Consider the following 12,611-nt stretch of genomic DNA (forward strand, 5'->3'; position numbering starts at 1 on the left):
GGATGGAGTTGAAGGCCATTATTCCAAGTGAAGTAACTCAGGAATGGAAAATCAAATGCCATATGCTTTCACTTATAAGTGGTAGCTAAGCTATGGATATGTAAAGGCACACAGAGTGGTGTAATGGACTACAGAGACTCAAAAAGAGGAGGCGGGGTGAGAAATAAACTACATATTGGGTACAATGTACACCACTAGTGTGATGGGTGTACTACAGTCTCAGACTTCACCACTATACAATTTATCCATGTAACCAAAAACCACTTGTACCCCACAAGCTATTGAAATTTTAAAAATATTTATTAAAAACAAAACAAAACATTGGTTATTTAAAATGAGGGCAGATAAAAACATGAAGGGCTGGCCTACACTTTCATGAGTGTGTGCTCATGTTCAACATAAAAGGTACTAAGAGTGTCCTCAATGGAAATCTCTCTTTCTGTGGATCTGGGGAAGGGGCCAGGGAAGGATGCTGGTATGACTATGCAATACTTGCCAAGAGAGGAGGAGTTTGGTATAACAACTATAATTCTCTTCTTTTTATCCCCACTTAGCCTCAGTGTATTACCCACTACTTGGTGCAGTGGTCCTAGGACCAGGGCTGCAACTACAAGTGCTGGAAGCAGGGATGATTCCTAAACAAGAAACTGTAACTGTTTTTAAAACTTATGTCAGAATTCCCAAGTGCCTGATGGGGATGGATTGTGCCTGTTCCCTATCTGACAAAATTGGAGCTAAGAGTGAATGCAGCTACATTTATTGGTGGTAAAAATAGCCACTAATCCTTCACCTGTGTAACTTTACCATGTCTGAATGGGAGTGAACTGACGGGAGGCACTTGGTAGACTAATATTGTTGCCTGCAATCCAGACCAGCACAGTGGCTGAACTTAACATCCTTCCAAAGGTGAAAAAACTTGGGTATAAATGAAGAGCTAGAAAAATAGTAGCTGAGGGTAAAGGGTTATGATTGGAGGGAAATACAATTTTACATGAACATCTCAAAAGAGGCTTGGAGCAAGAGTTGATACTATGTCTTAGCTCAATTATGCCAGATGCCTGAAAGGGTGAAGGTATCTGTTTGCTGACACCACTGGAAGCCTGCAAACCTGAGTGCTCTTGTCGTGGAAGACATAGTTATACTATATGATGACAGGCTGGACTAATTATTAATGACTGAATGGGATTCTAGTCATGTGGCAGTATCTTTTGAGTTATATGCCTTTTTGTTTGTTTGTTTTTAAAGACAGGGCCTCACTCTGTCGCCCAGACTGGAATGCAGTGATGCGATCTCGGCTCACTGCAACCTCCGCCTCCCAGGCTCAAGCGATCCTCCTGCCTCAGCCTCCCGTGTAGCTGGGATTACAGGCATGTGCCATTACCACCCGGCTAATTTTTGTATTTTTAGTACAGATGGAGTTTCACCATGTTGGCCAGGCTTGTCTTGAACTCCTGACCTCAGGTGATCCACCCACCTCGGCCTCCAAAAGTGCTGGGATTACAGGCAAAAGCCATCGCACCTGGCCAGAAGTAGGTGGCAGTTTTGTGGGAATGAGCCCTCAATCTGTGGGATCTGATGCTATCTCCAGGTAGATATGCCACCACTGAATTGGGGGACACCCAGCTGATGTCCCTGCAGAATTGATGGCATGCTGCTGTTGTGGAAAAATCCCCAGGTATCTGGTGTCAGAGCCTGTTGTGAGCATGTAGTGGAAGAAACTGAGCTTGGCTTTTTGTCTATAGCCTCATTAGTATTGATATTTTAACACTATTAAGTCTCCCAGTTCATGAACAAAGGATATTCTTCCATTTATTTAGGTCTTCTTTAATTTCTTCCAGTAATAATTTATAGCTTTTAGTATACAGGTCTTTCCTATCTTTGATTAAATTTATTCCTAGATATCTTATTATTTTGATGCAATTGTAAATGAAATTATTTCCTTAATTTCATTTCCAGATTATTTGTTTCTGGTGTATAGAAACAACATTTATTTTTGCAAGATTTTGTTCCTTGAGACTTTGTTGTATTTATTAGCTCTAGTAAATTTTGTGTGGCTTCTTTAGCATTGTCTATAGATGCGATCATGTCAGCTGCAAATAGAGGTAGTTTCATTTTTTTCTTTCTAATTTGCATGTCTTTTATTTATTTTTCCTACTTAGTTGCTATGGCTAGAACTTCCAGTGCTATATTCAATAGCACCAGTGAAAGCAGCCATTCTTATATTATTCCTGATCTTAGACCAAAGTTTTCTGTCTTTCATCTTGACTATAACGATAGCTATTGGATTTGTATAGATGCCTTTATTATGTTAGAGAAGTTCCCTTCTATTCCTAGTTTTCTGAATATTTTCACCGTGAAAAAATGTTGGGCTTTTTTCCCAAATGCTTTTTCTGCATCAACTGAGATAATTGTTTGTTTTTTTTTCCTTCACTTTACTAATGTAGTATATTGCACTGATTGGTTTTCTTTTTTGATATGGAGTCTTGCTCTGTCACCCAGGCTGGAGTGCAGTGGACCAATCTCGACTCACTGCAGCCTCTGCCTCCCGGGTTCAAGCAATTCTCCTGCCTCAGCCTCCAGAGTGGCTGGGATTACAGGCGCCCACCACCACATCCGGCTAATTTTTGTATTTTTAGTAAAGGCGGGGTTTCACCATGTTGACCAGGATGGTCTCGAACTCCTGACCTCATGATCCACCCTTGGCCTCCCAAAGTGCTGGGATTACAGGCATGAGCCACCGTGCCCAGCCAGCTGTAGGCTTTTTATAGATGCTTTCATCAGATTAAAGAAGTTCTTTCTATCCCTAGTTCGTCAAGAATTTTATCATGAATGTGTGTCGACTTTCATCAAATCCTTTCTTTAAAAATTCTGTTAATCATAAGGTTTACTTCTTTATTCTGTTAATATGAACTATATTGATTAAATTTCAGATATTCACTCAACCTTGCATTCATGGTACAAAATCTCTTGATCGTGATATACAATGTGGTTTTGGTTTTTTAATAATTTATTTATATTTATGTCTAGATTTAAGTCTCAAATGTTTTGTTAGGCATTTTTTGGTCTGTGTTCATGAGGAATATTGCTTTGTGTTTCTTCTAATAACTTGGTTTTAGTAGCAGGGCAATGCTACCCCAATCAAATGAGTGCAGAAGTCTTCTCTTTTCTTGTATTTTCTGAAAGAGTTGATGTAGAGTCACTGTCATTTATTCCTTAAATATTTGGTATAGTCAGAGAACTCACACGTGTTGATGTTACTAAAGAAATGGTTTTTAGCTATGAATGTGATCTAGTTAATAGACATAGGACTATGAATGCAATCTAGGTAACAGACAGGAATATTCAGGTTATCTAATTTTTCTTAAGTGAGCTTTGGGATTCAATGTTGGTTCAACGGATGCAAATCAATAATTTTGATTCATCACATAAACAGAATTGAAAACAAAAGCCATGTGGACATCTCCATGAAAAGAAATACTTTGTCAGAAAAGCAAAAATGGAGGTAATCTGTCACAAGTAGAATTTTTAAATAAGAAATATTAAAAGATATTCCTCAGACAGAAAAAAAACTGATTATAGGCCAGAAACTTGGTTGTACATAAAGAAAGAAATAGTGTTAGAGAAAGAATAAATGAAGGTAAAATAAAATATTTTCTTTTTCTTTTTTTAGACTTAATTGACCTAACGGAAAACAGTTTGTTCAAACTAATTATGACAACGATGTATTTGCTGATTAGAGCTTAGGAATAAGTGAAATGAATGACAACAATATTAAAAGGAAGGGGAGTGAGGAATCAGGAATACTCTGTCATAAGGCACCTGCACTACCTGTGAAGCTGTACAGTGTTATTTGGAAGTGGACCAAATTAAGTTGTAAATGCATATTGCAAACTCTAGACCAACCACAAAAAACAATTTTTTAAAGGAGTGCAATTAATATACTAAGAAAGAAGACAAAATGGAATAATATAAAGTGCCTAGTTTAGAGAAGTCAATTAAAAACAGAAGACAGAAACAAAAACAAAACCCAAAGAACAATGGCAATGAATAGAAAACTGTTACAGATAGGGCAGATATTAATCTGACTATGTAAATAATCATTTTAAATAAGAATCATCTGTCAGAGAAGGTTAAAAAAGACCTAAGAATATGTGGTCTATGAGAAAGCTCCTTGAAATATAAAGACACAGATTAAAAGTGAAGGGAAGGAGAAAGGTATACCATGCTAATGCACTAATTAAATAAAGCTTGAGTAGCCATACTAGTTTAAGACAACACAGATTTCAGAGCAAAAAATATATATATCAGGGATAAAGAGGGACACTAATTAACAATGAAGGTGTCAATTCTCCAAAAAGACATAGCAATTTTTTTTTTTTAACTGTAAGTTCTGGGATACATGTGCAGAATGTGTAGGTTTGTTGAATAGGTATACATGTGCCATGGTGGTTTGCTTCATCTATCAGCCTGTTATCTTGGTTTTAAGCCCCGCATGCATTAGGTATTTGTCCTAATGCTCTTCCCTCTCCTTCCCCCAACCCTCGACAGGTCCCAGTGTGTGATGTTCCCCTCCCTGTGTCCATTTGTTCTCATTGTTCAACTCCCACTTAGGAATGAGAACATGTGGAGTTTGGTTTTCTGTTCCTGTGTTAGTTTGCTGAGAATGATGGTTTCCAGCTTCATCCATGTCCCTGCAAAGGACATGAACTCATTCTTTTTTATGGCTGCACAGTATTCCATGGTGTATATGTGCCACATTTTCTTTATCCAGTTTATCATTGATGGGCATTTGGATTGCTTCCAAGTCTTTGCTATTGTAAATAGTGCAGCAATAAATGCACATGTGCATGGGTCTTTATCATAGAATAATTTATAATCCTTTGGGTATATACCCAGTAATGGAATTGTTGGGTCAAATGGTATTTCTAGTTCTAGATCCTAGGAATCGCCACACTGTCTTCCACAATGGTTGAACTAATTTACACTCCCAACAATGTAAAAGTGTTCCTATTTCTCCACAGCCTCACCAGCATCTGTTGTTTCCTGACTTTTTAATAATCACCATTCTGACTGGCGTGAGATGGTATCTCACTGTGGTTTTGATTAGATGTAGCAATTCTCAATGTGTTTGTACCTTATAATAGAGCATCAAAATATGTGAGGCAAAAATTGATAGAACTGCAGGAAGAAATAGACAACACTATGACAGTTGGTGAATTCAACACACCAACACCCCTCTATCATTAATTAGCAGCTCCAGCAGACAGAAAATTGGTAAGAATATTGTTGAACTGAATAGCACCATCAATCAACTGGGTCAAATTGATGTTGTTATAACACTACATGCAACAACAGCAAAATGCACATTCTTCTTAAGCTCACATGGTATATTCATTAGGACAGGACACATTCTGGGCCATAAAACACATCTCAACACATTTAAGAGAATAGAAATGATACAAAATATGCTCTCAGGCCACAATGGAATTAAACTATAAAGAAATAATAAAAACAAAGCTGAAAAAATCCATAAATGTTTGGAGATTAAGCCACGTGCTTTTAAATAACACATGGGTTAAAGAAGAAGTCTCAAAAGAATTTTTAAAGTATTTTGAATGAAATGAAATGAAAATAAAACATCAAGATTTGTGGAGTGCAGAGAGGGCAATGCTTAGAGGAAAACGTGTAGCATTGAATACGTATATTACAAAGAAGAAATACCTAGAATCAAAAATCTAAACTTGCACCTTAGGAAACCAGAAAAAAGAGCATGTTAAATCCAAAGTAAGCAGAAGAAAATTAACAATAATATTAGAGCAGAAATCAACGAAACTAAAAACAGGAAATAGTTAAAGAAAATCAACAAAACCAAAAGCTAGTTATTGAAAAGGTCAATAAAATTGATAAACCTCTAGACAGGCTAATGAAGAAAAGAAGAGAGAAGATACAAATTACCAATATCAGAAATGAAAGAGGGGCCATCACTACTGATCTCAAAGATAATAAATGGATAATAAAAGAATTCTATGAACAACTCTATGTACACAAATTTGACAACGTAGATCAAAGGGACCAATCTCTTGAAAGACACGAACTACCAAAACTCACATGAGGAGAAATAGGTAACCTGAATAGGCCTATGTGTATTAAAGGACTTAATAATTAATAACTTTCCTAATAGAAAGCACCAAGCTCATATGAGTTCACTCCTGAATTGTGCCAAATGTTTAAGGAAGAAATGGTTCCAATTCTCAAAAACAATAAAACATGAGCTATGAAGCCAAATGCCCCAAGTGTTTCTACAGTCACTGACTTTAGCAGTAGCTTCAGCTGATGGTAAGCTGTAATTCTAACCTAACTCTTCAGTATCTTCCTAACTCTCCAGTTTTTAAAATGTTTTTTACATTTTTAAAATTTAACTTTTATTTTGACTTTCAGGGTATATGTGTAGGTTTGTTATATAGGGAAACTTGTGTCATGGGGGTTTATTGTACAGATTATTTCATAACCCATGTATTAAGCCTAGTACCCATTAGTTATTTCTCCTGATCCTCTCCCTCCTTCCACCCTCCACTTTCTGATAGAACCCAGTGTCTGTTGTTCTCCTCTATGTGTCCATGTGTTCTCATCATTTAGCTCCAACTTATAAGTGAGAACATGTGGTATTTTCTCTTCCTGTGTTAGTTTGTTGAGGATAATGGCCTCCAGCTCCATCCATGTCCCTGCAAAGGACATGATCTCATTCTTCTTCATGGCTGCATAGTATTCCAAGGTGTATATGCACCACGTTTTCTCTATCCAGTCTACAATTGATGGTCATTTAGGTTGATTCCATGTCTTTGCTATTGTGAATAGTGCTGCAGTGAACATCCACGTGCATATGTCTTTATAATAGAATGATTTATATTCCTTTTGGTATATACCCAGTAATAGGATTGCTGGGTCAAATGGTAGTTCTGTTTTTAGGTCTTTGAGGAATCATCACACTGTCTTCCACAATGGTTGAACTAATTTACACTCCCACCAATGGTGTATAAGCATTCCTTTTTCTCCACAATCTCCCCAGCATCTGTTATTTTTGACTTTTTAGTAATAGCCATTCTGACTGGTATGAGAGTATCTCATTGTGGTTTTGATGTTCATTTCTCTAATGATGAGTGATGTTGAGCTTTTTTTCATAAGGTTGCTGACTACATGTATATCTTCTTTTCAGAAGTGTCTGTTCATGTCCCTTTCCCATTTTTTAATGGGGTTGTTTAGTTTTTATTGTAAATTTGCTCAAGTTTCTTATAGATGCTGGATATGAGACCTTTGTCAGGTGCATAGTTTGCAAAATTTTTCTCCCATTCTGTAGGTTGTCTCTTTACTCTGTTGATAGTTCCTTTTGCTGTGCAGAGGCTCTTTAGTTTAATTAGATTCCATTTGTCTATTTTTTGTTTTGTTGCAATTGCTTTTGGCATCTTCGTCATGAAATCTTTGCCCATTTTATGTCCAAAATGATATTGCCTAGGTTGTCTTTCAGGGAGTTTGTGGGTTTGTATTTCACATTTAAGTCTTTAATCCATCTTGAGTTAATTTTTGTGTATGGTGTAAGGAAGGGGTCCAGTATCAATCTTCTGAATATGGCTAGCCAGTTTTCCCAGCACCATTTATTAAATAGGGAGTCCTTTCCCCATTACTTGTTTTTGTCAGGTTTTTGTCAGGTTTGTCAAAGATCAGATAGTTGTAGGTGTGTGGCCTTATTTGTGCATTCTCTATTCTGTTCTATGGTCTATCCATGCTTTTGCACCAGTGCCATGCTGTTTTGGTACTATAGGCCTGTAGTTTTAAGTTTTGTTTTTAGGTCTTTGAGGAATCACCTTTGACGAACAGTTTTAAGTTGGGAAGCGTGATGCCTCCAGTTTTGTTCTTTTTGCTTAGGATTGCCTTGGCTCTTTGGGGTTTTTGTTGTTGTTGTTGTTCCATATGAATTTTAAAATAGTTTTTGTTAGTTCTGTGAAGAACTAAGTTTTCTTTTTTTGTTGTGTCTCTGTCAGGTTTTGGTATAAGGATGATGCTGGTCTCATAGAATGAGTCAGGGAGGAGTCCCTCCTCCTCAGGTTTTCGAAATAGTTTCAGCGGGAATGGTACCAGCTCTTCTTTGTACATCTGGTAGAACTCAGCTGTGAATTTGTCTGGTCCTGGGGTTTTGTTTGTTTGTTTGTTTGTTGGTTGGTTGGTTGGTAGACTCAATTTCAGAGCTTTTTATGAGTCTGTTCAGGGATTCAATTTCTTCCTGATTCAGTCTTGGGAGAGTGTATGTGTCCAGGAATTTATCCATTTCTTCTAGATATTATGTGCATAGAGGTGTTCATAATATTCTCTGATGGTTGTTTGTATTTCTGTGGGGTCAGTGGTGACATCCCCCTTGTCATTTCCAATTGTGTTTTGTTTGGATTTTCTCTCTTTTTTTCTTTATTAGTTTAGCTAGTGATCTATTATATTAATTTTTCAAAGAAACCACCTCCTGGATTAGTTGATCTTTTGGAAGGTTTTTCATGTCTCAAATCTCCTTCAGTTCAGCTCTGATTTTGGTTATTTCTTGTCTCCTACTAGCTTTGGGATTGATTTGCTCTTGGTTTTCAAGTGCTTTTTGTCATGTTGTTAGGTTGTTACCTTGAGATCTTTCTCACCTTTTGATGGGAGCATTTAGTGCTATAAATCTCCCTCTTAACACGCCTTGGCTGTGACCCAGAGATTCTGTATGTTGTATCTTTGTTCTCATTAGTTTCAAAGAACTTCTGATTTCTACATTAATTTCATTATCTACCCAAAGGTTCTTCAAGAGCAGGTTATTGAATTTCCATGTAATTGTATGGTTTTGAGTGAATTTCTTAGTCTTGATTTCTAATTTGATTGTGCTGTATTTGAGAGGCTGTTTGTTATCATTTCAGCTCTTTTGTATTTACTGATGGGTATTTTACTTCCAATTATGTTATTGATTTTAGAATATGTGCCATGTGGCAAAGAGATGAGTGTATATTCTGTTGTTTTGGGTGTAGTTCAGCTCTCCAGTTTTAAGTCTGGCCATTTCCTCTACGAATTCAATTCTTGGGTGGATTTAAGAGTTGTTGATTTTCCATTTCTTCACCTTTCTTCGTTGTAGGGACAGAGTGATGACTTCCAAGTTTCTTTCTCAATAGAACAGAAATTGCAAATCTTTGATGTCATCTTTTCTTAATCGATCAGCTCTATTTTTTAGAAGTTTTAGGTTTACAGAAAAATTGAGCAGAAAATACAGAGCGTTCTCCTACACCTCCTCCTCCCCCAAACATACACAGTTTCCCCCATTGCTAACATCTTTCATTGGTGTTGTAAATGTATTAGAATTGATGAGCCAATATTGATACATTATTATTAACTAAAGTTCATAGTTTATATTAGGGTTCAATCTTCAGTTGTACATTCTGTGGGTTTTGAAAATTGTATAATGACATGTATCCACCACTACAGTATCATATAGAATAGTTTCACTGTTTTAAACATTCTCTGTGCTTCACCTATTTATCCCTCCCTCTCTCCCTCCTCCCTAGTTACTACTAATCTTTTCACTGCCTCCATAGTTTTGTCTTTTCACAGATGTCATATAGTTGAAATCACACAGTATGCAACATTTTCAGGTTGGCTTCTTTCACTTAGCAACATATGTATATGTTTCCTCCATGTATTTTTGCAGCTTGATCACTTATTTCTTTTTAATGCTGAATACTATTTTATTGGATGGACATATCACAGTTTGTTCATTCACCTATTGAAAAATATCGATTTATTTCAGTTTAGGGCACTTATGGATAAAGCTGCTATAAACATTTGTGTGCAGAATTTGTGTAGACATAAGTTTTCAATTCATTTGAGTGCACACCAAGGGAATTACCTGAGGATTGTATTGCAGGAGTATATTTAGCTTTGTAAGAAACTGCCCGATTTTCTTCCAAAGTGGCTGTACCATTTTACACTCCCACCAACAATGAATGAGAGTTCCTGTTGGTCTGCTCACCTGCATTTGGTGTTGTCTTTAGCTTCATTTTGCCTCCACTCTTTTCTGACTTGCGTAGATTCTGAGAAGAAGTCAGCTGTTTTTCTTATCTTTGTACTTCTGTATACAATGCTTCTTTTTTCTCTTAGATATTTCCTGTTACAATTGCTTTTCAGCAATATGAATATGTTATGCAGAGACTCTGGATATGTTTCGAAGTTAGAGGCAAGAGAATACTGGTGATGGATCAGACGTGAAGTCAATGAAGAAAGGGATCAAAGATATTTTCAGAGTTTGGGTTTGAGTAATTGGAAGAATGGGGTACAATTTGCTGAGAACAGGGAGACAGTTGTTGCAGGCCATGGGAACTGAAGTTTGGTTGATTTGGAGATGAAGAAGACACATCCTTTTGGGCTTTTCCATAAGCCAAACTGTGGACAAGCATTACAAGTGCAAGTAGTTTATTTGAGGCATAATTCCAGGAAACACCAAAAGGGGAGTAGGGTCATGAAACAGGGAAGAGCAGGCAGAGAAGTAGAAGGTACCTTTTTAAGAAACATACCACTGTAGGCAACTGGAGCTTAATCCCACTGGAGATCCTTGTGAACCAATGTAGAATATGCTCCTCAGTGATATTCAACCAAAGGGACAAGGAAAATGCAGTATTTGTCCAGTTGGAAGTAGGCTGAGGATACAGGCAGAGACTGGATGGTGGGCCAGAGGACAGTCACAAATCAGCAGCTTTCTAACCGGGGGTTGCCAAATTCAAGGGCAAAGAGAGCATTCGTGACACCTCCTATTGGTTTGCTGTTTGCCTAGAAGCTGCTCCATTCATCATTCCATTCCATCTTCTCCATAGATCTGGGAGTTGGCATCCTTTTCATCCACACTTTATAGAAGGAAATGAGGCTCAGAAAGCTGCAATGACCTATCGAAAGTCACACAACAAGGAAGTTGGAGCCAAGATTGAAACCCACTCCTGCAGGACACCTAAGTCTTTTTCTCCTGCCATCCCCAACTCACTCCCCACCCAGGAACCCATTCCCTGAGTGTTGGAGTGAGGATTAGAGAGGCTGTGGTTCCTATTCACTATTCATCACCATGTCTTATGAATTAGAAACAACGTTCATGAGGTCATTTCCATGGGGCTCCGGGGTTGGCTGTGTAAATATTTGGCCTTCGGGGCTCTTCTCGGCCAAGCTCCTCAGGGTGCTGACGTTAAACACACTCCTTCAGGAAAAATGCAATTGGTTTCAGGAAGCCCCTAGAGTCGGGCGCTCAGAGGGCGTCTGCTCAGGCTAATGTCTGACAACACAAAGCCCATTTTTCCTATGACTTTTTCTCATTTAAGACAAGAAAGATTGCCTTCCACTCGTCAACGCACATACTCACCAGTCATTAATACACAGGCATTTAAAAACACTGGTGATCAGAAAGGTCTGTGTTTTCTCATTTCTTTACAGAGTCAGGGAGATTTGAGAGAGAGAGAGCAGGAGTGTGTAGGGGGAAGAGAGAGAGAGGATATAAGAGAGGGTGAAAGGGAGAGGGAGGAAGCAAAGAAATAACCTTAGTATACACCAACAGCAGCTTTGTTAAAGCCTGTTCTTTCCATGCATGCAATGCTGCACTCATTTGAATCCATGCTGTAGATCCACGTGTAAATACCTACCATATATCTGCAAGCAGGTTTCAGAGCAGTCCGAGAGGCACACCTCGGTGCTATAAATCAATGCAGTGGCTATGCGCAGGAACTACTTGGGAGGCGCGGCTGTCAGAAGCTGCAATTTCCTCTGGGTGATGGAATTTCAGGTGGTTTTAGCTTTATTTGGTGATGAGATATCCAGCGTGTTCGTTTCCTGAGCTGCCATCACAAACCACCACAAACTTGGTGGCTTAAAAAATTAGGAATTTATTCTCACAGTTCTGGAGCCTGCAAATCTGAAATTAAGGTGTCAGCAGGGCCGCACTCACTCTGAAGGCTCCAGGGGAAGATCCTTCACGCCTCTTCCAGCTTCTGGTGGTGACCTGCAATCTTGGAGTTCCTTGGTTTGTGGCTGAAGCACATCACCTCTGCCTCGGTGGTCACACGGCCTTCTCCTCTGTGGGTCTGTGTCTGTGTCTCTCCTCCTGTAAGACCATGTCATGTTGGATTAGGACCCACTCTGCTTTAGTATGGCTTCTTAACAAATTACCTGTACAACAGTCTTATTTCCAAATAAGGTCACATCCTGAGGTCCTGGGGGTTAGCACTTCACTATAACTTTGGCGGGGCATTCATTCAACTCATGATTGAGTGCTATTCAACTCATAACACCCAGTGATGAAAAAAATGGGGTGCCCATCACTCGGGGGACTGAGCCCCTGTGTTTCTGGCCAATCACAGCCACAAACCCAGTGCCATGGACCTCCATGGGCCTGTGTCCTGACTGCAGAGCAGCTCCACAGCCTGTCCTGGTGGTGATGAGCCTCAGGAAGAGGAGTCTGGACCCCGAGGAAGGAGAAGCTGACCACGCCCAGGGACAGAGGCTGGATGTTTGGCAAGACCAGGCCAAGGACACCAAGTGAAGCATCTGCATTCTGGATCAGAACGTCCCCA

The sequence above is a fragment of the Macaca nemestrina genome, chromosome 14, assembly GCF_043159975.1.
Source record: "Macaca nemestrina isolate mMacNem1 chromosome 14, mMacNem.hap1, whole genome shotgun sequence".
Taxonomy (NCBI): domain Eukaryota; kingdom Metazoa; phylum Chordata; class Mammalia; order Primates; family Cercopithecidae; genus Macaca; species Macaca nemestrina.